The sequence below is a fragment of the Piliocolobus tephrosceles genome, chromosome 5 (genome assembly GCF_002776525.5).
Source record: "Piliocolobus tephrosceles isolate RC106 chromosome 5, ASM277652v3, whole genome shotgun sequence".
Lineage (NCBI taxonomy): Eukaryota > Metazoa > Chordata > Mammalia > Primates > Cercopithecidae > Piliocolobus > Piliocolobus tephrosceles.
The window spans coordinates 58,922,153-58,949,276 of record NC_045438.1 but is presented as its reverse complement, the minus strand read 5'-3'; the positions used below and the strand labels follow the sequence as shown (position 1 = coordinate 58,949,276).

At 45.2% G+C, this 27,124-nt stretch overlaps 1 protein-coding gene and 1 long non-coding RNA gene across 8 annotated transcripts in view; one reads left to right on the top strand and one right to left on the bottom strand.

The window, feature by feature from the left end:
* Positions 1 to 27,124, bottom strand: part of ZDHHC14 (zinc finger DHHC-type palmitoyltransferase 14) — a 312,504-nt gene that overhangs the window by 173,728 nt on the left and 111,652 nt on the right. The window lies entirely within an intron of this gene.
* LOC111538595 lies at positions 1,422 to 18,396 on the top strand. Of its 5 annotated transcripts, none has more exons than XR_002730388.3 (3): positions 1,422 to 1,446; positions 1,915 to 2,106; positions 12,044 to 15,216. It is a non-coding gene; the product is annotated as an uncharacterized LOC111538595 (long non-coding RNA). The 5 variants fall into 5 exon arrangements; XR_002730390.2 differs by lacking the exon at positions 1,422 to 1,446 and adding an exon at positions 16,618 to 18,396 and having other exon boundaries at positions 1,892 to 2,106; positions 12,044 to 12,240; XR_002730389.2 differs by lacking the exon at positions 1,422 to 1,446 and having other exon boundaries at positions 1,892 to 2,106; positions 12,044 to 12,240; positions 13,228 to 15,216.

Here is a 27,124-nt window from a genome sequence, read left to right as displayed (position 1 = left end):
TTGAACTCCTGGGCTCAAGTTATCCTCCCACCCCTCCACCTCTGCCTTCCTTAGTGCTGGGACTGCAGGTATGAGCCACTGCACCTGGCCTCGCCCATTTCTAAACAAGCAATTTATTGTTGCTCTTCTTTCCAACAAAGTGTGCGTGTGTGTGTGCATGCACGAACTGTGAGCCATGGACTATGCTTAACACAGCATAGAACGTGGCTCTGTATTTGAAGGATGGATCACTCCAATCCTAAGGGGGAAAATGGCCAAACTAAGAGCAGAGCTGGTGATGAGGACTACCAGAGGGCTATGTGGCCATCATCTAAGGAAGGGGCTTCTCAGGAGGGCAAGTCAGCCCTACAGAGGGCCCCCCAGCAGCATCCAGGGCCAGCCAGGGCCACAGACCCTGAGACAGGATGACTGGGTTCAAATCTTGGCTCCACACTTACTTGCCATGTGACTTTAGCAAGTTACTAACCTAACCTCACCCTGCTTGAGTATCCTCCACTGTAACACGAGGATAACAATTGGACCTACAGCAGGAGGGAACTGCAAGAATTAAATAATACACATAAAGTATTTACGACAGTGCCGTCACTATCCTCCTCTGGGTAGGTTCTTCTGACCTTAATCATTCCACTTCATCGCTCTCCCATTTCGAGCGTGTCGTTCATGCTCCAGTTCTAAGAAATCAAGACCACTGAGCGGCACAGCCAACACCTTCTCTCCCAACCATCGTGAGTGTGATCAACATCATTAGCATGAGTAAAAGCATATTTATGGCATTGTGCTAAGTGCTACACTAACACACACACAGCGGTCCTCTAGAAATTCCCAGCTTATGATGGACGATAATGATAAATCCGGAAACAGAGCACATGCATTAGGAAAATGCGGAAATTAAATATGCTGAGCATTTTCAATATATGAAAGTAAATGTACTATTATATAAAAATGTGGGCAGGGCGTGGTGGCTCACGCCTGTAATCCCAGCAATTTGGGAGGCTGAGGCGGGCAGATCACCTGAGGTCGGGAATTCGAGACCAGCCTGACCAACATTGAGAAATCCCGTCTCTACTAAAAATAAAAAAAATAGCCGGGCGTGGTGGCACTTGCCTGTATCCCAGCTACTTGGGAGGCTGAGGCAGGAGAATCGCTTGAACCCAGGAGGTGAAGGTTGCACTGAGCTGAGATCGCACCAATTGCACTGCAGCCTGGGCAACAAAGAGAGACTCTGTCTCAAAAAAAAAAAAAAAAAGTTTCCTCATGCACTCTCACCACCACTTACCCTACTCCATGCTCCACTCTGAACAGAATGATTGCCTATAGTTTACAGATAATGGAACCAGGAAGCAAATAAACCAAAAGAGAAATTCCTGGTGCGGGCGATTCCTCTCCTGCTTCCCTCCCTACAGTTGTGTCTCAGCTTCGCAATAAGCAGCCACGAGGAAATGGCGGGTAAGCAACTCCATCCTCTTTGCCCCCTGGAACTCACATACAAAAGAGTCAGCCTTAGAAGCCCAGCCGGAGAAGAAGCCTATTAAGGAAGAGGAAGAGGCTCTGGCTCTGAGGCAGAGGCTGTGATTGGCTAGGGTGGAGTTGGAGACAGTTGCTTTCCATGATTTGATTTCTAAGCCACAAAGGTAAATTATGATGAAACAAACATATACATTTTTTTAATGCTGAAAAAAGCAAATGGCAAAAACATGGGCAGCAAGCAGCCCCGGTATGGTTATTGAAACCGCTGAAGCGAGGGAGGTGTCTAAGCAAGGCAGAGGCCATTGGAAACTCGGGGACGGTGGCCATCCCTGGGCGCCTGCCTGGGGGAGAGCTGCGCAATGAACACGCCCCATGCTGGGAAGGGGTGTGCCGTGGACCCGGGGCCCTTCCCACCTCGCTCATCTGCGCTTCCTCTCTGCCCACCAGAGCTCTGCGTTTGCTTCTCCTTATGCAGACTGCAAATGAGGAAGCAGGTGGAGAAAGAAAAATAAGCAGAGGCGACTGAGAAAGAGCGGTCAGAAGGTAGGGGGAGACCCTGGAAGAGCAGCAGCAAAGAAGTTGAGAAAAGAAAGTTCCAGAAGAGGGCAGTGCCCCACCTATGCAGTGCTGAGGGGCTTGGTAAGACATGGCCTAGTGGGTGGGGTGGGCAGGTTCACCCACGACGACACCAGGACGGCCTCATGGAGCAGTGAGCATGGAAGGCTGCCTTCAGAGGGGCCTGTGTGGCAGGGGTCAGTGAGAGGATGAATGAGCATCTGGAGCATTATTTTCAGGGATTTAGTTGTGAGAAGAAGTGAAAACGGGGTGGAAGTAGTGGCAGGTGAGCAGCTGAAGTAGGGATTTTTTTTTTCTTCTTTGAGACAGAGTCTCACTCTGTCGCCCAGGCTGGAGTGCACTGGCGTGATGTGGGCTCACTGCAACCTCCAGCCCCCCGCTTCAAGTGATTATCCTGCCTCAGCTTCCTGAGTAGCTGCGATTATAGGCCCACTCATCATGCCCCGCTAATTTTTGTGGGTTTTTTTTAGTAGAGATGGGGTTTCACCATGTTTGCCAGGCTGGTCTCAAACTCCTGACTTCAGGTGATCCACCCACCTTAGCCTCCCAAAGTGCTGGGATTACAGGCGTGAGCCACCGTGCCCGTCCATGAAGTAGGGAATTTAACAGAGGAGAGGGAAGTGGGAGCAGAGTGGAGGCTGCAGGAAGAGACATGGCAATGAGGCTCTATCCTCAGATTCTCCACCTGTCAATTCGAAGTCATGCTACATGCCAAGTAACTAGCATGCCTTCCTTTTCAATCTTTGTACCCAGTTTGCAAACATTATATTTTTTTAAAGATTAGGAACCAATCCTATGAATAAAAAGGAAAGCACTTTATATCCAGAAAGCTTGAAGGGCTTCAATAGGCAGTTTTGCACTTTTCACATTCAACTCTTCTATCTCTCACAGTTTAATTAATTTCAAAATATGAATACACCTGTTGTCAGTGTTTGAGATGGCATTTGGCTTGCAGGGCATCTTGGCGAGTAACAGAGAGGGAGCATCTGGAGACAGGCTGCCCGGTGTGAATCCAGCTCTGCTGCCTACTAACTGACCTTGGAAAGTCACTTCACTTCTCTGGGCCTCAGTTTTCATATTTTTAGTATATGTGCTGCCAAAGCGAGCAGTTTTCATATTTTTAAAATGGAGACAATAAAGTTGTCCCCATTAAAAAAGTTAAGTTCACTATGTGTGTACATATTTGTTAAGTTGTATCTCACAAAGTGGTTATGACTCAGTATGTGTATACACATATGGCGGGCAGGATTCTGAAGAGGTCTCCCTGGGGCTCCTCATCTGCATGCTGCTGTGGAAGGGGCCCTGCAGATGCTCCTAAGGTCACTATTCAATGGATGGTAAGATGGGGACATCATCCTAGATCATCCAGGTAGGCCCAGGGTACTCACATCAGTCCTCAGAGGCAGAAGACAAAGGGCATGGAGGGGTATTGGAAGAAGTGTGTTGGAGAGATGAGGCAGGAGGAGAGAGGCAGAGATTCTAAGATGGGGAAGACTCTCCCCACTGCTGCTGGAGTGAAGGGATCCACAAGCCAAGGAATGCAGGGGGCCTCTGGAAGTTGAGGTTAACCCCTGGCTGGCAGCCGGGAAGAAATGGGAACTTGTGTCCTCCAACCACGTGAAACTGAAATTTACTTAAAACCTCAATAAGCCTGGAAGTGGGCTCTCCCCCAGGGCCTCCAGAAAGGAAGGCAGCTCTGCTGATATCTTGACCTTAGCTTTGTGACTCCCTAAGCCCAGGGCCATCTGAGCCTTGCTGTTTGCAGACTTCTGATGCACAGAAACAGCGAGTCAATAAATGTGTGTTGTTTTAAGCTATTCATGTGGTGGTGACTTGTTACAATAGCAATAGAAAATGAATGCCACAAAAGTGCACCCATGTGTGGATTTGCGTCAAGAGCCTGCAGGGCTTTGTATACTGAGGAATGAAAGCCTTGGACGAGTAGGAAGCTCAGGGCAAATGGATCAGATTTTATCCATATCCATGTCCTTTGAAAATTACCCCCAAAATAGGATGGAGACAAGAAATTGAAAGCCAAGCTCCATGTTCTGTGACATTAGGAGGCATGTAGAACTGCCCTAAGCAATAACATATGAAAATGGAAGGCACACAAAGACCTTTGGTTCTCAGAATCAGCACACTAGTGATCTGAGGGGCCCTGCACTGCATGGCAGCCACAGCCTACCTATGACCGCTGAGCTCTCAGAAGTAGGGAAGATCTCCAAGGCCTTCCCGACTCTGCAAAAAAGAATTAGGGGCAGAACCACAGCACTTACTGGTGGGCAAACCATAGGATAGGATTGCACTGACAGCTGATGCCAATGCATAGATACACCATGAGCTTAGATATTGAGCCCTGGGCCAGTTGTAAGGCAGAGTCGCTGACCTTAGGCCTCCTGTGTAGAGATCAAGTGAGGCTGAAGGGGTCTAAGTTCTGCTGATCCCACAGATTTTGATAAGTAGATTCATTAGCATCCCTAATTTAGGCCTGTGGGATTTTCCACAGACAAAAAGCTAGCAATGAGCTCACAATCAAAGATCAACAAGCACCAAGGACGCAAAGCTAAGATTTATGAGAATCAGAAGAAACCAGAAACAAGAGATCAGGTCCTCCTGTTATAATTGTCTAATAGAGAAATTGGAATAGCCATGCATAAAGAGAATAAAATTATGAAAGATACCACCACAAAGATGAGGAAGCAGCTGCAAGTGAAAATAGATGCAGGAATGATAAATTCCTTAATGAATCGAGGAAGGTCAAAATGAAGTGCATGGAGTGCGGGGGTTAAGGAAAGAGGGTAAGGCTGACAGGCACATCAGTTCCCCCAGCAAGACCTAGAAAGCTTAGGGACTGAAAACAGGTCGTGTACATGAAAGTCTGTTCAAGGAGTCTGAATCTAGATTTTCCTGTGCAGAAGATGGAAAGTATACACTGAAAAAAATTAAAACTGACAGGCCTTACACCCAGGGATACCAGAACAGGGCAGAGATGGAATACCAACCTGAAGATAGGGTAAAAAATATGTGCACTGGACAAAGACTCCCGACCCCTTCTCTCACTCAGTTTAAGAATAACAATGGCCAAGCTTGAGCTTTAATGCAGGAGATTAGAGGACCTTTATTTTGAAAAACATAAGGGCCCTAGAAAAAAAGACTTAGTGGTCACTGGGGGTCTCCAATACAAAACTGACTATCTACCCAATCACACTACAGTGTGGTAGCCCAGTGGTCAAAAGGCTCTACTCAGTCCAACAGAGCCTGCAGTCAGCTTAATAATTCGCCCTTAAAGCCTTCAATATGAGAAACTCAAACAAAGAAATGAGAAACTCAAAAAAAAAAAAAGAGAGAGAGAGAGAGATGGAGAGAAATGATGCAGAGAACAGAGGCAGTACTGCTTAACAGTAGGGCATGGTATCTAAAGCCAGACTGGTTTGACACCTGGCCTTATCATGTTCTACCTGTGGGAGCCCGGGCAAGTCACTTAACTTCTCTGGGCCTCAGTTTTCCTATCTGTAAAGTAAGAATGGTCAGTGGTACTGCTTCAAAGAGTTGCTACAAGGATCAAACGAGTTAATACATGTAAAATACTTAGAATAGTGCCTGCTCCTTTAGTATATAAATGCTAGCTATTATTTTTCAAAGAAACTATAATTTATATCATCAGAAAAATAAAGCAAGAACAGGACACTAAAAAAGAACAGAGAACAAGAAGGAGTTTTTGGTACTGAAAAATATTACAAATGAATTTTAAATTCATTGAAACATTAGAAGATAAATTTAAATAAATTTTCCATAAAGTGCAACAAAAAGATCAAGAGATGGACAATACAAAAGCTAAGAAAATTAAAGGATCAATATAAGACATCGGCTGGGTGTGGTGGCTCACGCCTTTTATCCCAACACTTTGGAAGGCTGAGGTAGGAGGATCTGATCACTTGAGCCCAGGAGTTGAAGACCAGCCTGGGCAACATAGTGAGACCTTGTCTCTACAAAAAATATAAAGTAAAAAATTACTCAAGCATAGTGACACATGCCAGTAGTCCCAACTACGCAGAAGGCTGAGGTGGGAGGATTGCTTGAGCCCAGAGGCTGAGGCAGCAATGAGCCATGATTGCACCACTGCACTCCAACCTGGGCAATAGAGTAAGACCCTGTCTCAAGAAAAAAATACAAGACATCAATATCCAAATAAAAGAGTTACAGATACAAAAGAAGTTCCAGATAGAGAGAACAGACAAACAATAATAATGGGGAGGAAATTATTGAAGGACATTTCCTAGAAATGAAAAACCCAGGTTTCCACATCAACAGGACTCACCACCACCCTGGTATTGACGCCCAACACGATGACTGATCATCATTTGAAAAAACAAAACTTCCAAAACACCAGCTATACAGAACAACATCTAAAAGCTTTGAAAGAGGCAAAGGAATGGTGGGGACAAGATCAGGTTCAAATATTTAGTATATGGCACTGGACTTCTGAATAGAAACTGTGGAAGCTAGAAGACAATGGAATCATTGCTTCAAAATTCTGATTGAGCATGATTTTCCATTCATATTTGTATACCCAGCTCGACAATCAATCAAGTGTAAGACTGAAATAAACATATTTTCAGATATTTAAAATCTCAAAAAGATATCACTTCCTTAAGATGTCACAGGGTGTTTTCCACCAAAAACAGGGAGGAAAATGATGAAGCTGAAGATCCAGGATGCAGGAACAGGAAGGATATTCCTTGTCAAGGAGGATGCCCATCCAGAAGAGGGGCAAGGAAAACCCTCAGGATGATCATGACAGGAGACTCTGGAGTGACAGCAGTGTCCCAGGTCAGTCCAACTCAAGGGGAAAGAGGCTCGGATAGAGCTAAAATAGCAACAATGGGTGTAATTGGATGGACATATTTTTACAGAGCTGTTGGAAGATATGGAAAAGTCCAAATACAAAAACAAGTCAGGAGGCTGGGCACAGTGGCTCACACCCGAAATTCCAGCACTTTGGGAAGCCAAGGTGGGCGGATCACTTGAGGTCAGGAGTTGGAGACCAGTGTAGCCAACATGGCAAAACCCCTTCTCAACTAAAAATACAAAAATTAGCCGGGTGTGGTGGTGTGCCTGTAATCCCAGCTACTCAGGAGGCTGAGACATGAGAACCACTTGAACCTGGAAGGCTGAGGTTGCAGTGAGCCAAGATCACACCACTGCACTCCAGCCTAAGCAGAGTGCAGAGTGAGACTCTGTCTAAAAAAAAAAAAAGAGGCGGGAAATATAAAATGTTTTATAAGGAAATATTCATAGTACAACCTGGCACAGGTGTGAACAATATTTACATGTGCAAAGTAATTTAAAAATCTGGATATGGATTTAATAAAAATTTATGATGTAGCTATTCTGAAGGGATTAGGGAGAAAGAGGAAGGGAGAGCATAAGAGAATAAAAAATACATAGATAATGTCTAACATGAATGAACCAAGAGAGAAATACACACATATTACTTAGAATACCAAAAACAGTTGAAACTGAGAGTCAGGGCAGGGTCACAGGAGATGGCTGGTTTTGGTTATGAATCTTTTAGCACAATTTGGCCTTTTAAACTATATGTTACTTTGATAAAAAAAAAATTAAAAAAAGACTCTACTGTCCTAGGTGCCACTTATCAATGGCCACATTCACTCTGAGTTGAAGTGATGTTTAGGATGTTTAGGATGTTTTATGCAAGCACAGTTGTATCCACTAGCTAATATCCTGAGGGGCTGTTTTTCTTTAGATATAGACAATAGCTCACATTAACATTCCCCCAGGGACCAATATGAAATATATCTATTGTCAGTATATGAAGGCTCACTAAAGTTAATGGGCTTTTTCACACATCACCTAAGTTGTATACCTAATATACAACAGCAGAAGCAAATTAATCAATGAACTCTGGAAGACTCTAGCTTCTCATTGCTAAGTTTACCATAATTTGCATAGTTCAGGGAGAGGACCTAGAATATACCTAAGGCAACAGGAAAATAATGTTCGAAGGGGATTAGGTAAATCCACATCATCTCACGCACAAATAACAGTGTGAGCAAGAAGGCAGTTAATATTAGCCTCATGCTGACCCAGGAGAGGGCTCCTTCCAACATCGAGCTCTTTGCAAATGGATTCCCAGAGTCAGAATATTGCATCTGAAAGAGACCTCAAAAATAGTCCAGTTTAACCCTTTCATTTCCCTAATGAGGAAACTGAGATAGGTTGACAAAAATAACAATTGTGTAATGTAGTCACTGCTGTCTGGACAGAGACTTCAACCCTGGACTCAGTCTGGGTTTTAGGTTGTGAATGACACATGGATGTTTCTAAAGAGGGATAATGAGATGGTGCTGAGTCACACAAATGACACCAGAAATAGAACTTACTATTTAACCATAAAGATTCCATTCCAGACTAAGTGTGGGAAAAGCCTTTAACCACCAAGCTACAGTGTTTTCCCACTGATGATCTGCGCCTAGAGAAGACTTTAATGAGAGGTGCAAATTACCAAGCACAGGTGCTATCTACACTAGAGCTCATCTGCTGTATTTCTGAGTCAAACAGGCCCTGATCTCATTGACTGAGCTTCATTTGTTCAGTGTTTCAGCACCTGGGTGCACTCAGTTACATCTAACCAAGGAATTTTCTTGCCCTTCCAAATCATTCACTGAAAATGTGCTACTGGCAAATATCAACTCTGATCACTACAGAAACGAAATGCTTATACTTCTACACACAAATGAAGACTCAATTTAATTCTTCATTTAAACAATTTTTTTTTTAAACTTCTGATCCCTGCCTCCCTATCCATGAACAAACACTTCCCCAAGTCACAATGACATCAGGGCTTTAATAACTCATGGTACAGCCTTTAATCAAAGACTCTGGCCTAAATAGATTACAGCCTCTGGTTCCCCCAACCACATGATGATTTGTTCCCTCATAAATTATTAATTCATTCAGCAGGCATGGTTTCCTCTTACTTTGCCACTCTACTACACTCAGTCATATTTTCTTAAGAACTCAGTGAGCCTATACTTTAAAGATTATTATGTAGTATTTTATACGAATAGATAGAAAGTTATGAAACCCTCAAGTGAAACAACACTTCCAATCCTACTACCCAACTAAAGACTAGATCCCATTACCAATATCACTGGAGATAACTTTGTGCTCTTCCTGGATCTTACCTTCCAGACTACTCCCTCCCTAGGAAATGGTCCTTGCTTTTAAACATAGTTTTACCATCCATGGATGTCTCTGAACAATTTATTGCTTGAATATGCTTGCTTTTGAGTTTTATCAACATGGCATTGGCTGGGTGTGGTTGGTGGCTCACGACTGTAATCCCAACACTTTGGGAGGCTGAGGTGGGTGGATCACTTGAGGTCAGGAGTTCGAGTCCAGCCTGGCCAACATGGTTAAACCCTGTCTCTACTAAAAATACAAAATTAGCCAGGGGTGGGGGTGCACACCTGTAATCCCAGTTGCTCCGGAGGCTGGGGCAGCAGAATCACTTGAACCCAGGAGAGACTGCGCCACTGCACTCCAGCCTGGGTAACAGAGTGAGACTCAGTCTCAAAAAAAAAAAAAAAAAATCACCACCACCACAACCAACAACAACAGAAAACCAAACAAACATGGTCTTTTACTGCATGATGTAGTCTTTAGCAAATTTTTTTATTGACGATAAGTTTCTAAGATACGCCCATGTAGGCCAGGCGCAGTGGCTCACGCCTGTAATCCCGGTACTTTGGGAGGCCGAGGCGGGTGGATCACCTGAGGTCAGGAGTTCAAGACCAGCCTGGCCAACATGGTGAAACCCCATTTCTACTAAAAATACAAAAATCAGCCGAGTGTGGTGGCGGGTGCCTATAATCCCAGCTACTTGGGAGGCTGAGGCAGAAGAATTGTTTGAACCCAGGAGCCGGAGGCTGCAGTGAGCTGAGATTGAACCATTGCACTCCAGCCTGGGTGACAAGAGTGAGACTCTGTCTCAAAAAATAAAATAAAATAAAATAAATAAATGCCCGTGTTGCTGCATATAGCTGCAGTTTCTCTGCTTTCCACTGCTGGATAACACCCCACTGTATGAATCTCCCATGGTGCATTTATTTGTTCTCTTGTTCTTGAACATTTATATTGTTTCCAGTTTTTTGCTATTGTGAACAGTATCATCATGAACAATCTCAAACATAGCTCCTCAAGAAATTGCAAAATTTTTTCTAGTATATATACTTACAAATGGAATTGTTGAGTCAGAGGGTAGATGTGCATTCTGCTTTATAAGATAAAACCAGCTTTTTATCCAAAGTGGTGGCACCAAATTATACTCCCACAAGCCGTATATGAGTGATCCTGTTTCCTCATACACATCATTGCCAACGCTTGGTAATGTCAGACTTCTTAATTTTTGCCAACTTAGTGGGAGTAAAAAGCATGTCACTGTGATCCTAATTTACATTTTCCCGATTACTAATGAGGCTGAGCATGTTTTCATGTTTTTAGATTGCCTACCACCTGGCTCCTAATAATTTTAGGCAATTCATTTCGTCATACTGTGTATCACACTATTCATTAACCCAAAATTCATTAGGAGGATGAAAATCAAGACACATCAGGAGACAGTAGGTGACTCTGAATGACTACTTGTCTTTGTGTAATGGGCATTGTGGCTGACGCCGCAATCACTCAACTCCACCTCCATTAAACAGCAGCCTGTGGCTTGGAGATTGGAGCTCAGCTCAAAAGGAGAGCATGTGTAGTCTAAGGGAATCCCACATCTCTTGAAAGTTCAAGAGTGGAGATGTAAACCAAATCTGTCTAAAGACAAAAAAAGAGAGGATTAGTAGAAGCATCTTGAAAAATCCTTCCTTCCTCTCACAAGCAGCAATGGGAAGCCAGGATGTGTCTGACCCTGGATGTGAAAGAGGAAGCACACGGACCCACCTGCTTCTGGCATCCATCCTGGGCCCATGAGGAGAAGCAATCAGAGAGGAAAGTGGCCCGTGTGGAGGGCTGAGCAGACAGATGAGAACCACTGGAGTCCCCAATCACACTGCTCAACTGTCACACAGACCAACATGGAGCCTGCTATCTCTGGGTGCCAATTTAGGCAAATCAGTATGTTGCTTTGCTGCTTCAGGCAATTTGAACCTGGCTTTCTGTTACTTCAACCAAGAGCATCCTGATACAAGTTGTGTGGTTTAAAAACAAAAATGGCCGAGCACAGTGGCTCATGCCTGTAATTCCAGTACTTTGGGAGGCCAAGGCAAGTTGATCACTTGAGGACAGGAGCTCGAGACCAGCCTGGGCAACATGGTGAAACCCCATCTCTATTAAAAATACAAAAATTAGCTGGGCATGGTGATGGGCACCTGTAATCCCAGCTACTCGGCAGGCTGAGCCAGAAGAATCGCTTGAACCTGGCAGGCAAGTGTTGCAGTGAGCCAAGATCACACCACTGCACTCCAGCCTGGGCGACAGAGCAAGACCCTGTCTCAAAAACAAACAAACAAAACAAAACACAACAGAAACAAACACAACAAAAACTATGAGCCATGAGTAGCATTACTAGCATGTGTGGGCAGCTGGGCAATAGCAACAGGTGGACGTGTATAGATGAGCCTGAGATCCCTCATCATCTTTAGGCAGGAGTAGGTGAGTGGTGTGAGGTGGGGATCAGGTAGCAGGGACAAGACTCAGAAATTTGGGGTTGCTGAGCATGAACTTTCTTTCCAAGGCAGGCTTTGAAAACCCTTGAACAGGATCATTCAGAATAGATGCTACTAATTAAATTCCACTCAATGTGGAGAAATCTCCTGACTACCGCTGCCATAGCCACTGCCTGACTGCTCTGTCATCCACTCTCTCTCAACATGTATGGGGACACTTTTGGCTTGCATCCGGTCATGGTGTCCTTGCTTACATGCAATGGTATTCTTGCTGTTTCTATTATGATGTTCTTTGTTTTCCCTTCTAGGCTGTGCATATCTTAAAGGAAGGTGTTATACTGTCCTGTACTTTGCAGCCTCCTTTCCACCAGATGTGACCACTGGTCCTGCTGGTTACTCCTGTGGGCCCTGAGAAAGACATCTACTGTCTCTGAGATTCAATTACCTTCTCAATCGCAACAAGAAGAACACTTCAAGACTGTTGGGTGGATTATGAGAATACATCGTAAGTGCTTCATAAATGTCTGTGGTGTTAATGCCATTGGGGGAGTGCATGAAGACTGACCTCCATGGTGGCCATGTGTGGTCAAAGGCTGAGTCTTCGCCTTAGAATCCTTCCAGACTAAAACACAGTCCTGTGTCCTGAAGAAGCTGACATAGTTTTCCTCTTTAGGAAAAGTGAAGCATCATTAAATTATATTCTTAACAATAGAGAATCTGAGCAATAATGATGTAGCTAGAGAACAACAATCTTACCAAATCAGATTCAACATAAAACTAACCATTGATACTCTGCTACAAACTACCAGCTCCACGAACCAGTAAAATGCAAAATTCGTGGCCACTGCATGAGAAAATCAGCAACAGGAGTGCTAGTCTTGTCAGTACATTCCAAAATAAAACAATATTAACTTTAGAAATGCAAGAGCTCTCTGAACATAAATTCACTTTTTAATAACTTTGCATGTTCATGGATACAAAACAAGAGCTGACATTGTTTTAATATCAAAGCTTAAATTTCAGTGCTATGAAATATATCTAATCCCAAGCTGTAAATGCAATCTTAAAGAATAAGAAAGATACAGCTAATTTAGAGTAGAACAGATTCCTGGAATAATTGTTCTTGGAAAAAGACCAAGAAATAGTTGACACTTCCCCCAAATCACATTATTTTAATTCTGTACATTGTTTTTTTTACAAAAGTACCCTAAACAATTGCATAGTTGTCTCAGACAAATTTAGAAACCATATAAAGTATGTTAAATTATTTTTTACAAGGGAAAAATGTGATAAACAGACTTGGAGGGAGGAAGGAAGGAAAAAATAATGACAGAACAAAAGGAAACCAGAAATCCAAAATGAGTCCAGCCAACAGGGTATTGTTTCTAAAAGAAAATTATCTAAAATCTGAACTACCAGAAATGAGAAGAGAAAAATCTGAATTTTCATTATTTGTCTCTTTTTCACCATTAACTGTGCTGATTCTGTCTAGGATTACCATCCAGCAGAAGAAACTGTAAACAAATCCAATCTTTCCAATATGCTAAATAATGAACTTCATAACGTGCCCACAATGATGGGTCTTGTCTTCCTGGAAATTGCTAATCTACTTAATTTTTCCAACTAAGGAACATTGGCTGTGGTTTTGAAAGGTTACTGAGAAAGGGGTTTTAAAAGGTGATACAAAGCAAGCAAAATCTTGATGCTATTATTCACGGAAAATGAATGACATTTAAAATGTTTTAAACTTTTAAGTGATGGAAGCCATTTAAAGGCTTTGTCCATCCTTCACTTTCATAAAAGGGCCATGGATTCCCCACGATGGATCATGTTTGTTCTTGGGCAATGGGTGGGGGTTCATGGTTGTGGTCCACAGCATCTCTACCTGCAGAATAAAAGCAAAGTTGTTTCCCTGATAACCACACCCCACATTCATCCATTGGCAAATCGTGTCACTGTCAAAATGCTCCTAATTCCAGTTACTTCCCATCTCTTCCATCATGAACCCTGGTCCAAGTCCACCTGCATCTTTCAAATGAAATCTTGTGATGGCTTCTGTAATTTCTCATTTCCTCTCCTGCCCCCTTACATCCCACTCTCTACACAGCAGCTACAGTAATCTTTTAAAAATGACTTCCAGTTATACTAAGAACAAAACCTAATGTCCCCACCATGGTCTATAAGGCCCTATCTGATCTGGCCCCTAGCTCTCTCCCTGGCATCCTCTTCCTCCCACTCACCCTGTTGTTCTCCACTGCACTCCAGTGACATTGATCTTCTTCCCATGCCTCAAACATGCAAAGTTCATCCCCACCTCAAGGCCTTTGCACTAGCTGTTCCCTCTCCCTGGAATGCTTTTCCCTCAGATAGGCAAATCTCAATCCCTTCTTTCAGATTTCTCCTCAGTGTTACCTCTTCAAAGATGCCTTCCCTGACTAACTCAGCTAAAACAGCCTCATCTCCCCAAGTCATGGTCTACTGCCTCACCCTTCTTAATTTTCTTCTATCAGTCATAATAATCTGATATTATGTTATACATATATTTGTAGACTTCCTCATTGTCAGGCATCCCTACCAGAACATAATCCCCTTGAAGGCAGGGATTTTGTCTCATTCATGGCTAAATTATTTAGCACCTAGAATATTCCTCAGTCCTCAGCAAATATTCACTGAATGAATGAATGAATGAATCAATAAATCGATTTGTCTCCTGTGAGCTGAAGACCTAAGAGTTATACAATTCAAACACATCCCTACTTCTTCAAGTGAAATATTTTAGATCATTATGAAAAGCAGGTGGTTGTCTATATGTGTAGGGTGATCCAAGTAGCAAAAGCTTGCTCATCCTGTGACATGGAGCACCATCGTCATGTTGCCGTCATCCCAGGAGCATCCCTTGTAAAGAAGTCCATGGGGAATGGCAGGAACGAAACCCTTTTGGTGAGGCAGGTTCTGGACTGATGGTCTTAAACCAAATGCTATTTGCTATGGAGTGAATGAGTTCCCCAAAATTCATATTTATGTTGAAACCCTAACTTCCAACGGGATGATATCAGGGTGGGGGGCTTTGAGAGATGACACACGTTAAATGAGATCATGAGTGTGGGGCCCCATGATGGAATTAGTGTCCTTAGAAGAAGAGGAAGAGCCTGGGGCTGGCTCCCTCAACCACAAGAGGACACAAGGAGAAGGCGCCACCAGCAAACCAGGAAGCCACCCTCACAAGATACCTCATCTGTTGGACTCTTGATCTTGGACTTTCCAGCCTCCAGAACTTCAAGAAGTCTGCTGTTTAAGCCACCCAATCTAGGGTATTTTGCCAGCCTAAACAGACTAAAACACAGCTCCATAGCAAAGGATGAAACAGTAGTGCCTACACACCAAAAGTGTTGCCTGATCCCCAGTGGAAGTTTAGCTACAGAGTTTTATGAACTACAGGGGGCAAATGGGATTAAAACTGATTAATGCTGATTAAAACTTATCAGCATTTTCTACTTTTTTTTCTCTTCAAGTTTCAGAACTGAATACATCATCTAACCACAAACAAAATTAGTGTCAAACACAGTTCCACTTCACCAGAGCTATTAAGAACCCATATGAATCAAATTAATATTAAGCACAGGAGGTCAAAATCTGCTCAGCTGTCCCTGCATAACAGCCACTGAACTCAATGCAAGGGAAATACACATAACAGCCATAGACGGCTTTAACCTATGAATAAAGTCCCAAGTTTAGCTTGACAGATGTTTTTGCACTATTCTCTGGATATACTACCACCTTTATCTGAGTTTGCTGTTTTCTATTTTAATTTTTGTACATGAAAAGAAATAAAGTAGGACAAGAGAGAGTATGAATAAGGTGCTAACATCTGTTTCAAAAATATGCTTTCTCCCTGCTCAATGGGACAGATGTTTACTAAGATACTGAAGAGATCATGTTTATCTCAAATATCTTCCACAAATAATAATCTGTGCAATGGTAGTATCTGTAACAGTACCTACTGTTCTGTACCAAATCCCTTGAATCACTGATTTGGACTTGCCTCCAAATACCAGCTGAAAGATACATAGTAACTCACCATATCAGCCAAACTCATCAATCTGATCAATATTCTCATTCCCCAATTTACACTTTCCCACCTCTGCTCATCATATTCATTCTTCCTGGACACTCTCCTCAGCCACAAATGTCAAAATTATATCCACTGTAAGGGCTGTGCTCTACCTTCCACTCTCCAAGTCTACATCCACCTCTCACTTCTCTGATTTTTTGTGTGTGTGTGTGAGATGTGGTCTCACTCTGTTGCCCAGGGTGGTCTCGAACTCCTGGCCTCAATAAATCTGCCCACCGAAGCCTCCCAAAGTGCTGGAATTACAGGCATGAGCCAGTGCACCCAGCCCGCCTGGCTCTTTATTGCTAACATGTCCTCCATTCATAGTGCATCATTTTAGTTTTCAAAGCATTTTCATGTAACAAGTTCAGGAAGCAAGACAAATATTATTCCAGGTTCCAGATGAAGCAGGGTTTTCCATGTTAAGGGATTATGGAAAGCCCCTGTGCCTCCTGTTGCCCTTACTGGCTTCATCAAACAATGCTGAGATATTGGCGTTATCTCTTTGATTAGGTTATAGGCTATGAGAAGAGAGAAAGTCTGTTTCCTGGTGCTAGCCTCATGGTAATTACTTGAAAATGTTTGTTGATCAGGATGGTAGAAATTGGACTCTGGTTCTGACTCACTATCTTTAGTAGTATGATTGGGCAAGTCACTGAGATACAGGCTCCTCATCTGGTGAAAATGAGGGTGTTGGCTTGAAAGCCAGAACTAATTCACTGATCCTATAATTTATGAACAATATGCTCAGATGCTGCTTCTCCTTGGCAGATATCTTCTGGTGGATTTCATCGTGAGCTCTGCACAGATCTCAGATTGTCACATCCCCAAATTCATCCTGTAAATGGGACGGAGGTGCTGGGCTGCCATGGGCCTATCAGAGCCTAATCCTCATAACTCCTTCCTTGTGGGGTTCACACTGGGGTATACACATTACATGCAAAATTCCACATAATCCTTACCATATCCCACATGAGGTAACGTTATAACAACTATTACTTTGTCTATATCATGGCCCTTCAGGAATACTCACAGAAGAGTAAAAACTTTTCATCCTAATCCATGAATGCCATATTCCACCATGTTTCCAAAACTATACCTTTCAAACTATCATAACTATGGAATTTCCAGAAAGCCCCTCAAAGCTCCACCTTTTCCAATCCCTGAAGTTAATCATGTTGGTAATGGAACCCACAATTTTTCTTAAAATGGAAATTCTTTCCCATTTCCCTCATTACAGTCACCATAGTCACTGTCCAAAGTGAGGAATAATTTTCAAAATCAAAGAGCTTTGCTGTTCCAAATCATCAAGTTTTTTATTTTGCCTTTCATTTCCTCCCTTATCCAATGCTACTCCGAGCAGACCCCTGGACTGTAGTCCCACAGCTCCTTCCCTTTCCCTAACGCACCCACTCATGCTGGCCGGGATCTTGGCTTTGTTACACCACCCTACCTCTACCCACACACAATGTTTCATGTGACTGTGTTTACAGGAAAAGCAGAGAGGAAGAGGAGAACAAGAGGAACTGGTGGAGGAAATGCCTTATGGCTGCTGATACCTGTGTCAAAGGAAGTCCTTGGGCAATTCATGCAGGTCGGCGTGTGTATTGAATTCCTAGGGCCCCCATAACCAGTGCCTCAAACTGGGTGACTGAAAACAACCGAAATATAGGGTCTGACAGTTCTGGAGGCTGGAAGTCCAAATTTAAGGTGGTGGCAGGTCCATGTTCTATCTTAAAATGTAGGGGAGGGTCCTTCCTTGCCAGCAATTCCTGGCATTGTTGGTTTGTGGGTGCATCACCCCAGGCACATGCCCATCTTTTCCCTGTGGGTCTTCACATCATCTTCCCTTTGTGCATGTCCATCTGTGTCCAAATGTCCTCTTTTGATAAGGGCACTAGTCATATCTGATTAGGGTCTACCCACATAAATACATTTTAATTTAATTACCTCTGTAAAGAACCAATGTCCAAATAAGGTCACATTCTGAGGTCCTGGGGGGTTAGGACTCCAACATATCTTTTTGGGGAACAGAATTCAACCTAAAATAGCATGGCAGGGTGACTTCTTCTCCAATGTGGGAGGGGACCAGCCCTCAATGGAACACTTCCACCCCCATACCCAGCAGGCCACATGAGGCCTATGCACAGAGACCCTAAAGACAGTCCTAGTGAACTGGTGGGACTATTGTGCTTCACTCGACCTCCCATCTCAGAACCACCCTGGGGAGATACAGCCGGCAGTCACAGAGGTTGCTGGCTACTGGTTTGTGACTCTGGGCTCCAAGAAAGAATATGACAAGAAGAGGAATCTGATTTATCAGGAGAACAGGCATTCCTGGCCACAAAACATGTGGAAGTGGGTACAAAGTATGTAAAGAAATGTGCTTTATGACCAAAAGCACATTTAAATATAATCATCAACCCAAGGCCAGCTGCAGTGGCTCACACCTGTAATCCCAGCACTTTGGGAGGCCAAGGCAGCCAGATCACTTGAGCCTAGGAGTTTGAGACCAGCCTGGCCAACATGTCGAAATCCCATCTCTACCAAAAATACAAAAAGTACCCAGGTTTGGTGGCGCATGCCTGTAGTCCCAGGTACCCGGTCAGGGGATTAGGTGGGAGGATCACTTGAAGCCAGGAGGCGGAGGTTGCAGTAAACTGAGATTACACCACTGCACTCCAGCCTGGGTGATGGAGCAAGACCCTATCTCAAAAAAAAAAAAGAAAGAAAAAAAAAATCAGCCCAAACTTCTCAACATTTCCCAAAACTGCTTGGCACCACCATCTTCCTGCTCTGCCTTTATGAATGCTGCTCTTTCCTGCCATCTTCTCCTGATGAAATGTCATGTACCCTCCCATGCCCATCCAACGACCTCCTTCCCTCACGCCTCTCTGGGCTTACTTTCCTGCTTCTGAGGTCTCTGATGCTGTGCAAAGTCTGTCCTTAGAGGCAGCAGCCACTGGCTGGCTGGGATTATAGGCATCTATGACACATGACAGGCCTTTCTGGCTTCAAGGAACTCTAGGGCAGAAATGGGCCCAGTTAACATTTTTATTGCTCATCATGCTCACCCAGGGCACGTACAGCAGAAATATTTGTTAAGTGAATGAAACAGGAAATGCAGAAGGCTTGTATTCTCCCATTTTAGACTGCTTTAAAAAAAAAATCTCATAGTTACATAGGACAACAAAATTATAGCTTATTTAAATTCTTCAAAAAAATAGAATTTTGCATCTCATCAGGGCTTGGTGAGGAATCTACAGATGGAAGCTTTGAGGGGAAGGAGTTTGCAAAAAAAAAAAAACCAAAAAACTATAAATCTCCTTGGGGTATACTTTTTCTGCATCCATTTTGAAATGAAAAAAAAAAAAATAAATCCCAAAAAGGCACCATGGGAGGCTCTAGCCCCATGTAGTGGCATAACACAGCTGTCAAGAAAAGCTGAGATACCAAATCTAAGCCACATGATTTTTAGGGGGCCATGGGAGAGGAAAACGCAGTCTTCAGGGGCCGAGACAAGAAGAGACTTTCAAGGTATCAATGAGCATTTCATTATTTGCCCGTTGGTTTAACTGTCCCTGGCACTTTTTAAATGTAGACTATGAATTCAGGATATGAAACGGATTTGGAATTATGCATTCAGGAAATAAAATGGATTTGAGACCTTAGAGCCCATAAAATGCAATTTACCATTGTCTCCCTTTGTATTTATTAGATTTTTAAAAACTTATTTCCTTGCAAACTTCCTTAATGAAACAAAGTGAACTGCACTGGAACAAAAGATTTTACAAGAATGGGTGCTCTCAAAGTGGCCATGATCTACAAGGAAAGTAAGTCATGTTCCGCTTTATAAAAATCTGCTCACAGTCCTCGGCGTCTTTCACAATTTGGAAAGAGCTTCCGGAGCCCTGCAGTCCAGGCCACATGTTGTTTCCTGGCTGCCCTTTCTAAACCTCAGGTTCACCATCTTTCAAGTGGAAATCAGAACAAATGCCCTGTCTACCCCTCCAGACCAGAGATCATTACTATCCCACCATTCGGATGTCTAGGCAGAAGGCATGCAGAGCCCGCAGGGAGGGTGGTGGCAGAGGAGAGTGTCAGAGGGTACAGGGGAAGGTTGGAGGAGGGAGAGGCATCCAGGGACGGCTGGTCTCCCATCTCTGTGTCAAATGGTTCCCAGGCAGGGTCCAGCACTTTACAGTCAACTGCATGTTAGTGACATCCCAGGGGCTCTGACCTCAGCATTTCAGAATGTAGGGACCTTAAAGGGACCTCAGAGGTGATCAAGTCCAACCCGCTCATTTTAGAGTTGAAGCAATGAAGGCTTAAGCTGAGGAAGCAAAATGGCTAAGGTTGCTCAAAAGTCAGAGCCAAGCCAGGCCCTGCAGGGCTCCTGCGGGAAGAACCACTCTTCTTTACAAATAAGGACACCCCAAGCCACATAAAGCCCATTCTTTGCTTCCAGCTGTTGTCGGGCATTAAAGGTTTGATATCCAGGTGTGGCCTTGAGCTGAGCTGACAATTAGAGCTGAGGCCAAGCTTGCACAAGAGGTGCCATGGGAGCAGCAGAGAGACGCAGTGACCCTGGGCAAGAACCAGTCCTCCAACGCTCCACAGCCAAGGGTGGGGACTGTGTCACCTGTGTGTGCTGGTGTACTTCCTCGACAGGACAGCGGACCTGGGTGCACGTACTTGAAGCGGGCACTTCCCAGGAAAGGCTTCTGCACCCCAAAATGCCTGAGACCCCCAGGACAGCATCACTGCTTTGGAAGTTCCAGGGCTGTGCCCACACAGCACCCATCCTGATGGTGTCCATCCCACTATCATGATTGTGGCTCATGGTTTTCTGGGTCACCTCTCACAGCTGCGGGCCTGTGGGTTGGGAGGGCTCCCCTATTGTTGAATCGTTTCCCAGGAAATTCATCTGACTGGCATGCTCTGGCCTCAGGGGCTTTGCAAACTCTGCTGCCAGGAGAAGCCATCACTGAAGCTCCTAGAGGAAGGCTCCCTCTGTGTGTCTGGCCTCTGCAGAGCTCTAACCAACAGGGCTGACTTCTTTCCCCTCTCTGCCCGGAGCCCAGGCCTGTGCCAGCCCTCAGACTGTCCCGCTCGCCCTTGCCGTGGCTGGTGTTTATCTGCCTGCAGACAGGCCTTCACCACAAGGTCACGGGTCCCCACCTTGCCTTCAGCCTCCCCCTGCATTCCCTGCACTGTGGGACTGTGACCCAGCCCTGCCCCGAGGCTGTGTTCCGACCTGCTCGCCACCTTCACCTTCACTGACACCTTCACCTTCACCATCACCGTCACCTTCACCTTTACTGTCACCTTCTCCATCACCTTCACCATCACCTTCAACTTCACCTTCACCATCACTGTCACCGCCACCTTCACCATCACCTTCAACTTCACCTTCACCATCACCGTCACCTTCACCGTCACTTTCACCTTTACTGTCACTGTCACCTTCACCTTTGCCTCACCATCACCTTCACCTTCGCTGTCACCTTCACCTTCACTATCACCATCACCTTCACTGACACCTTCACCCTCACCATCACCTTCACTTTTACTGTCACCTTCACCATCACCTTTACTGTCACCTTCACCTTCACCATCACTTTCACCTTTACCATCACCTTCACCTTTACTGTCACCTTCACCTTCACTATCACCTTCAGCACCACCTTCACCATCACCTTCACCGTCACCATTACCGTCACCATTACCTTCACCTTCACCATCACCGTCACCATCATCTTCACCGTCACTGTCACCGTCACCTTCACCATCACCTTCACCTTCGCCATCACCTTCACCTTCACTGTCACCTTCACCTTCACTGTCACCGTCGCCTTTGGCAGGACCCTTCATTCCTAACAAGTGTCCATTCCCCCAAAGGGGCTGCTGACCTGCCCTCCCGGTGGGGAGAAGAAAGAGAGAGGAAAGGCAGAGGCTTTGCCAGGGCTGGATGGCTTCTCTAACAGGGCACAGAGGAGGGAGCAGAGGGAACAGGGGTTCCATGAATATGCCGAAACCCAGCTCTAATTGAGGCTTCAACCTTCACTGAGCACAGAACGTGAACCGCAGGTTTCCTGAAAGGAGGAGCAAACAAGTCACACAAGCAAAAAGCCATCACTGCGGAAATCCCGCTGCTGCTGTCGCCCCAGATGTCATCAGAGAATGGGGTGGGCAGGGATGAAAGCTCCTGGGGCTAAGAGTGGGGTCAAAAGCCACTCAGCACCTTGGGCATGTTTCCCAAGCCCCCTCTCTAAGCCCCCTTCATTCATTCACTCAAAGCATCTGTTGCGGCCTTATTGCATGCGAAGCACAAGGGACATGATGGCTGGCAATGACAGTGCAGCAGCAGCAGCAGCAGCAGCGGGCCCCTCACTTGCGGAGCCCCCATTGGAGAGACTTGGTCACCTGCTCACACTACCTGTCCTATCCATACCCAGACACTGAGATAAGTGCCCTGAGGGAAAGGCACGCTTCTTTCAGAATATGTGACCAGACCCCTGACTCAGGGCACAGGGGCTGGTGCGTTCTCTAAGAAGTCATGTTTTCACAGGGCGAGGTGCCTGATCCAACCATCTGTGATCCTGAAGTAACCATCCTTTCATCCTTGACTCCTCTCTTCCTGTGCCTACATCCAATCCATCAGCTGTTCCCCAGACCACATCTCCTGTCCTGCCACTTCTGTACCTACAATGACACAGCCTGGTCCCAGCGCCACCATCTTTGCCTGGACTATTGCAGTAGCACCTCAGTCTCCTTGCTTCTGCCGTTCAAGTGCCAGGGCAAACTTTTCAAACCTAAAAGGTGACTCCCCTGCCTAAAGCCCTCCGGTGGCTTCCCACCCCATCCTGACCTCCAGGACCCTCCCCTGCTATAATATCTTATCTCCTTGTATCCTCCCCTCCCTGCCTTCCCTTCCCACAGCCTTTCTTGCTGCTCCAAGAACAAGCCAGGCCTGTGCTCCCAGGATGTGCCTTGCCTGGAATGTCTTATGCAAAGCACCCCTCCTCCCTTCTGGGTCCCCATTCACGCCTGTCTCCTCTAAAATCACCCAGCTCCTGGCCACTCCCAAGCACCTCACCTGCTGGTCTTCCCTTCCCAACTCTCAGCGCCTATTTGTCCCATGGTAAAGTGATTTATTCATGCCCTAGACTGTAAACTGCATGAGGCCAGGGGCTTTGCTTAGTTCACTGCAATAGTCCCAGTAGGTAGAATACAGCCTTCCACACAAGGCACTCAGCAAATGGATTGAATGGACAAGAAACAGTGCTTCCTCTTCTTTGTCTAATGCCTGACCCAAAAAAGAGGAGGAGTCTGCCCCCAAGGCAGAATCATTCCCCAATTCCAGAACTGGCTGTGCTGCTGATCAGGGAGGCTCCTCCTTCCCGCTTTTCCGCTTTCCTGCTTTCCCAGTGATGGCTGAAGGGGAAGGGCAGAGAGCAGGCTGGGCAGGCAGTGAAATGCCCTCAGGTCTTTGGAGTAAAGAAGGGCAAGGTGGCTGGAACTTAGCGAGTTGAGATGGTGCAAGACAAGGCTGGGGGGGAGGTCACTGGGGTTCTTGGCAGGAAGGTGACTCCAGAGTGCACAGGGAGACTACAGTGGCTGGGGGTGGATGTTGAGGGTCAAGGCTCAGGTAGCAGAGGAGCCAAGGGAGAGGCCTGGGTTTCCTCCCTGGTGAGAGGGGACAGTGACAGTACCTGCCTGGAGGGCTGCTGGATGGAGCACCTGAGGTGCCGCAGCCAACACCAGCGACTGGCGCTGTGATGAAGGGGAGGCAATGTTCTGGCGGGGAGCCCCCACTCCCCTAGCCGGCCTGTGGTAGGAACCAGGAAGTGGGGCAGTTACTGAACAGGTGAGCTCTGCACGCTTCTGAAAATGGCAAATCTGCACAAGAGGTAATTCGACAATCAAAATAATTAATCCTTAGGATTACGCTTGCATCACTGGCCACTCACAGACTGTCATTACCATCACTCTCAGCCTTCCCAGGTCCATTCCAGTGCTTTCACCTGCCAGTTTATGGAGTCAGAGCTGTTAATCAGGTGACAGCCAGAGCCACTGTCAATAAGGCGTCCTGTTAGTGAGACTCAAGCCAGAGCCAAATGACGGCCCCAGGCCTGGGGACTTCCAGCCAAAGCAGCTGATTTGAGCCTTTGCTTCTGAGTTTAACAAATTAAATTTTAATGTCGAAATTCACATTCAGCCCATTCACAGAAGCTGATAGAGAAAGAAGAGGAAACCGATATAATCTCACTATAAAAGTATTCATCAAGTCCTACAGTTTCTCCATGGACAAAGTCTCAAATTCATCTCCTTGCTTTTCATGTCCAGGAACACTAACCTAGCCCAATCACTCATTCCATAAATATTTATGGCATGCCCACTGTATGCAAAGCAGTGTGCTATGAGGACCACAGAATCAATGTAGTTCCTGCCTTTGGCTCTAAACGAACACAGGAAAAGCTCAGAACGTGGCCTCATCCATCCTCAGCAAAAGACAAAGCCTCACAGGAGGAAAGGGAAAGGATAGGTGTTGAGCACGTCTGTGTACCCAGACCAGCCGAACATACCTCTCCCCTTCGAATAAGAATGTCCACCCTTCAGGGCAGCCGCATACCCTAAATGCGACCCACAGAATGAGGGGACAAACGGGGGCAAGAAGGGTGCTGTCTGATGCAGTCAGAAGTGTTGGTATTGAGGGTGAGGTGCAGTGCGGGAAACGGCACCTTGCCCATGCCAGCCAGTGACAGGCATCTCAGGCCCTCAGGGCACACTTGGGCCACCCTGCCCTCCTCCCCCTTCCCTCCCTAATACCTCTCCTCTGCTCCCCCACACCCTGCTTTGTTTCTCTTATATGTAAAATAGGGATACTTATCTTGCAACATTATTTTAATAGTTAAATAAGGTAACTATTGCAAAGCTCCCTCCAAAGTGCCTGGTATTGATAGGCATTCAACAACTGGCAGAATAATGACTGCACCATTAGTCTCATCATTACCGCCCTGAGAGCTGCTGGCCCTCCCTCCGTGGCTTCATTCATTCCCTTTCCTGCCCTCCACGCTTCTTCACCCACTGGCCTTATGCTCCTTGTCTTCTCTACAAGGCAATAATGACACTTCCTTCAAAGTCCAAGTCAAGACTCAACTTCTCCAAGAGACCTTCCTTGGCTTCATCCTTGTGCCAGAAATTCTCCTGTGTATTCGTGCTTTCAGCATCTCATACACAATTCACGTTACATTATGCTTAATTATAGGTTGCCTTAAGAATTTTCTAGATAATTACAAGTGATAATTAGTTGATGGTTTCATGTAGATATACCTTGCCTCCCTAATTAGAGTAAAAGCTTTTCAAGGCCAAGGATCACATCTGTGCTTCTTCACTGCCTGCTGACCCGGTGCCTTGAGGAGCGTGTGCATCCATATGTGGAATACATGCTGGCTTAATTACTTTTCAAATATTAAGCAGATAAAATTACCCAAGTGATTCTCCTAGTTCAGATTCAAGCATCTAAAACAGAATTGGAAAACTGTGGATGAACAACGCTTATATCTGTTTAGAGACACCAACAATAATTTGTGAGACCCTTATAATTTTTCATGCATTCCTTTCCTCTGCCCATAAAAGACCTGTTCTCCCCACCCCCCACCAACTTCCCCGTTCCAGTAAATGGCATGAGTGACCACCGTGTTTCTCTATCTAGAAACTGAGGGGGGTCACCCTTGATCTCTCCCTTTCTCCCACTCCACCATCCCATCCCACCAACATCAGAAGATTCTACCTCCCAGGTCTGTCCACATCCTTCATTTCCCCAGGACTGTCCTCTCCCCCCAGTTATGGCAGCAGTCCCCAACTGGTCCCTTCTACCACTCTTCCCAGCTAATCCTTTCCCCTCTCAGCAGCCAGAGAGAGCTTCTAACCCCACACACCCAATCCTCCCCACTCCCATAGCAGTGAGCCATGATCACACCACTGCACTCCAGCCTGGATGACAGAGTGAGACCCTGTCTCAAACAAACACAAACCCTGCAGTAGCTTCCCAGCATCCTGGGAGGAAAACCCAGGTTCCTCCCCTCCCCACCGCTGTAAGAGGCCAGGCATTGCGGTTCTTATCTAAGACACCTGCAGACCTGCCACACAGTGTGCCTGGTGGAGAGCGGCTCGGTCACATCTTGGGTTCTAATCATACCTAATTCAGCTCCTCCCTATGAATAACCACCACCCTCCACTTCAGAAGCCAGACGGCACCAACATCAAGTGCCTCAACAAAGAGCATTCTAAAATTTAGAACTTCTAAGAAATGAGAACAACATTTTTTAACCATTCAATAAAAACAACTGAAAGAATAAAAAGGTGTTTAAAAAAACTTGGCCATTTTTCTTGCAAATTTCAAAATCAGCACTTCTTGTCGGGATTTTCCCTGCTGCAGCATAAATGCTACTACAACTTTTACGAAGGAAGCGGTTGCGCATGAGTTTGTTCTATGTATTGGGTTCTCATTACAATTTAAGCCTCCAGTAATGTTTTCATTTTCTAAAAATTTCAACTCTAAATATTCCTATGTGAGAAAAGTGGGAATAAAACTCAAATGAGCAAGCTGAGATTCCCTGTGAGTTTTCAGGAATAGTTGTTAATCGGATGAGGCAGGTTGCTTACACCCTCGATTTGCAAACATCTTTATTCCAGACACAGATCTGCCGATGGAAGCCCATTTACTGGTACAAAACACCATAAAGCCGCTACAGTAAACAAACAGCATAGCATCAGGTTATCTTGTAAATCCATTAAAAACAGAGTAACAACTCTTCCTCGTGCTCATGAAACACACATACTCAATTAATTTATGGAAATTAAATGGGTGGCATGATTGCTACAGACACACCAGCCACACTAAGGCGCGTCCACACCGCCGCTCAGAATGCAAACTCCTGGGAAGGGGCGGGGGTGCCCTGTGTCTGGCAGATAAGCCCATTCATGCAAATATCTATGCTCTTCTTAGAGACACATCTGTGAGGTCCAATCAGCCCTATGGACAGCAGTGCTCTAATCTGCCTAAAGACAGACAAACACTAAACTGGCAGTGAGTACTGATAGGACATTTTATGACCCAGCGACCCTTGAGGGAAAGAGCGCTAAGGAAAACGTAATTCTCTTCTGCAAAGCCAGGTACACTTTGCAATGAAAGAAGCCTTGTAGCTATTTGAGATTTAAAAATTAAGCTCTAAAATACCCCTAAAAAGGGTATGCTATTCAGACATCTTGA